The following is a 3,807-nucleotide window of genomic DNA, read 5'->3' as shown; positions in this document are numbered from 1 at the left end:
AACAAAATAAGTGGAGAGCACAACACCATAACACATAGTGCAAACATCAATGTGACTGTACTGTATATGTTAGTGGTTATATAAGACATCAACATCAACATATTCATGGACACCAACATCACCACCCTCCTCAGTACGACCTGATCCCAGTCCTCAGCATCATCATCAGATCATCTTCATCATCATCATCAGAGACAGTCAGACACAATGTTCATTAAAACTCTTCACTGCAGGGACAGAGGACTTCCTGAACCTCTGAAGCAGCTGACAGAACACACCTGACACTGAGAGCTCTTCAGTTCACTGAAAACACTTTACATCGGATGATCCTCATATTGCATAACATTTGATTTGCATTTGATGATGATGATGATGAGGGGAAACACAACATCTGTACCAGTTATTGGTTTTGTCTGATCAGGCGCTAATAAAACCATGAAGCAGTCAGTCCTGGTCAGAGCGCCACGCCGCCGCTCAGCAAGGCACCGAGCCGACCAATCAGAGAGAGGCACGGCAAAAACCAGGAACTCTAGGATTATCACGCAAGTATTTAAGTACTTAAGTACCACTGCAAGTATTTTAATATTTTTACATTCACACACACCAGGTCTGTGTGTGTGTGTGTGTGTGTGTGTGTGTGTGTGTGTGTGTCCTTCCAGCCACCAGACTGAGAGCTGACCCACATTACAGCCTGATGTCTCCCTGCAAACCAGAGAAACACAATCTGTCTTAACCCCCCATCCATATCACCCCCCCCCTTACTCTCTCCCTCATCTCCCCTCCCTCACCCCCCCCCCCCCCCCCCCCCTCTCCATCCATCTCTCTCTGTCCATTGAATCATCCAAATCAGATTAGCGTTGACATATGCTGCAGCCATTAAGACCACATACTGAGTACACACACACACACACACACACACACACACACACACACACTGTGCTACAGGGGCCTAATGCACTGACGGGAACATACAACAAGATGGACAGTCCGTCTCATTGGCATAGACACACACACACACACACACACACACACACACACACACACACACAGCAGTGTATCAGAGAGCTTGTGTTTGTCCGCAGTGTCTCTGGAAAACTATTTGGCTGAGAACAGAAGAGATGTGAGGATCTGCTCTGCAGGCAGCTGGCTGCTTAGCTGCTTAGTTAGTGAGTTAGTTAATTGGTTAGTTAGTTAGTTAGTTAATTAGTTAGTTAATTGGTTAGTTAGCTAGTTAGTTAGTTAGTTAGTTAATTGGTTAGTTAGTTAGTTAGTTAGTTAGTTATTTGTATTTCTCTTCTGACTCCAAACCAGCAGCAGCTTCTCCTTTAAAGAAGCTGACCCATCTTCCCTCTAACTCTCCTCTCTGTCATCATCATCATCATCATCATCATCACTCTTCGTCTCACACGGTCGATTCAAATTCAAAATTCAAATCTGCCATTTTACCCAAATCTGGTTTTGTCTCTGGGAAACACCTTCCTCTGATCTCAGTCGGTGCTTCCTGGTTGGCTGTGAGGCTCCGGCTCTCGTATTCTCATTGGCTACACAGACTGTCAATCAGCGACTCCGGTCACAGAGAGACGACATCACCGCTGGAGCCATTTTAGTTTTGTGCGTTAAGGCCCATTCACACTTAGAGCGACAACTATAAAGATAACTATAAACTATATATAACGATATGCTGTTGCTCAAGCGTTCACACTACAATGATATCGGTGCTGATAATAATCCTCTTTTATGGCGCTTTCATAACATTATTGTGCTTTGTTTATATGAGAGCTAACGGTGCTAATGGTCACCAAGTGAAGCTGTTCATGTCTTTACCAGCAGGAGACTCTGCTCACCATCTACTGTGGATCAAAGAGTAAATCTCCTGTAGCCCGTGTTGAGAGAAACACCTGAACGTCTCCGAGGCTGAACGGGTTTCAACAGGATACTGGAGACTCATGTTGTTTCCTCCAGGTCATATTGAAAACATAGTCAGGTTGGCCAAGACATGATGCTATTTGGTTTGTTAGCTAGCAAAAGTTAGCGATTTAACTAGCTTCCAGGTCAGTAAACAGCCTCACCGCTAATCCCAAGAGCTGCTCCGATCCCGACCGGTTTGTCACGTTTCTTTTCAACATGTTTAGAGGCTTTTGGTCTTTGTTCCTCTGGACTTCATCAGATCCAGCTCTGCAGTGAACTGAACTCTCCACCGCTGCTTTGAAGAACTTTAGTCTGATTGGTTGAAGATGTTTTATCATTGTCTCTAAATCCAAAAAATCGCTCTGAGGTGGAACCAAGAATATAGTTATAGTTTTCGTTTTGGATGTTTTTATAGTTGCAGTTGTAGTGTGAACACAGACTTTCTATTTACTTTTTCTACGATTTAAATCTTTTTATAGTTATAGTTATCTTTATAGTTATTGTTCGAGATGTGAATGGGCCTTTAAACTTCCTGTCAGTTCAGACTGTCTGCCTCAGTTTGAGCTAACATCAGGTTAGATGAAGCTTTACAGAAGCGGTTTACAGCAGGTAGAGGTGTTAGCATGTTAGCATGTTGCTAACAGGCTGCGGAAGAAAAGCTGCTGTGCTCGATTCTGATTGGTCGTCCGTTTCCTCTCCTTTTCTCCGCCGCTTTTGAGTGAAACAGGTAGAGAGATTTAACAGGTTTCTCTCTGTAGGGGCTCACAGGTCTGGCTGCTGTGACCTCTGACCTTTCACCTCCTGACCACTGGCTGTAATGTTGACCTCAGTGGATCAGAGGAATGAGAACATCACAGCAAACTGGTTCAACTCATTCATCAGTTTCACACTTTTCACACTCTCTTCTTCTACTTCTTTGTTTCTGTGCTGATGTGATGTGATCTCATGAACAGTTCAAAATGGAGGAGAAGTTGATTCCAGCTTCAGTTCTCTGCAGCTTTTATCAGAAAGACGACAGGAAGCTCTGAGATCGTTTTATTCTGTGTTTATTTTCCATTAATGCTACCTCATTAGCACTTGCTAGCTATGCTGACTCATTAAAACAATGTAATGTTATGAAAGACGACACCAGCAGTAAAAATACATGACCTGTCTGCTCAGGCTCCGCCCACAACCTGTCAGAGCAGAGCGGATAGAGAGAATCCAGGAGCTGGATTCACAAAACCTTCTTAAGAAAAAAAATCTCCTCAAGTGCCATTTTTTTCTTAACTTTAGTCTTCAGAAAAAAAATAGGAAAACATGCTATTCTCAAAAACAGTTCTTATATATTTTCTTAACTTTCTTTTTATGTGTCTTCCTAAGAAAAAACTTAGGAATAAATGGTATTCTTGAAATGAAAGTTGTCAAATTTGTTGTTGATTTTTTTCTTAACTTTAAGACGGCCCTTCACCTGTCTTAAAACTCCTACAGTGAAAAGGTAAGCCTCTAATATCATATATTTAAACACATTTTAGACAAGTAGGTTATAGTTCAAAGTCTTCATAGGTTCCCCTACACCTAACATTAAGATGAACATTTATTGTAAAGCTTTATTTGGTGTAGGGCCAGGTAGGCCTCTGTCTCATGTCTGTTGGAAATAAGATGCAAATTTTACAGTTACCAACAGCAACCAATGTTTCAATCTTTGCTCTAGTTGCTCTAAATAGGTTTTTCCCCAATTGTTTTGTAGATGGAAGCACTTTGGGTTGCCTCCTAGCCTTGTCTCCTAGCCTCCTAGCCTTGTCTCCTAGACTCCTAGCCTTGTCTCCTAGCCTCAATGGCAGTAAGCCTAAAGTTTATTAACCAGAATTAATTCAGGCCCTATTTTGAGAAGTTCTTAAGTAGGAAAATTAAAGAAAT

The sequence above is a fragment of the Centroberyx affinis genome, unplaced genomic scaffold, assembly GCF_046629955.1.
Source record: "Centroberyx affinis isolate AG114_WGS23_722 - 3 ecotype Tasmania unplaced genomic scaffold, CSIRO-AGI_Caff_v1 ptg007652l_1, whole genome shotgun sequence".
Classification (NCBI taxonomy): domain Eukaryota; kingdom Metazoa; phylum Chordata; class Actinopteri; order Beryciformes; family Berycidae; genus Centroberyx; species Centroberyx affinis.
Note: the sequence above shows the minus strand (reverse complement) of the source record.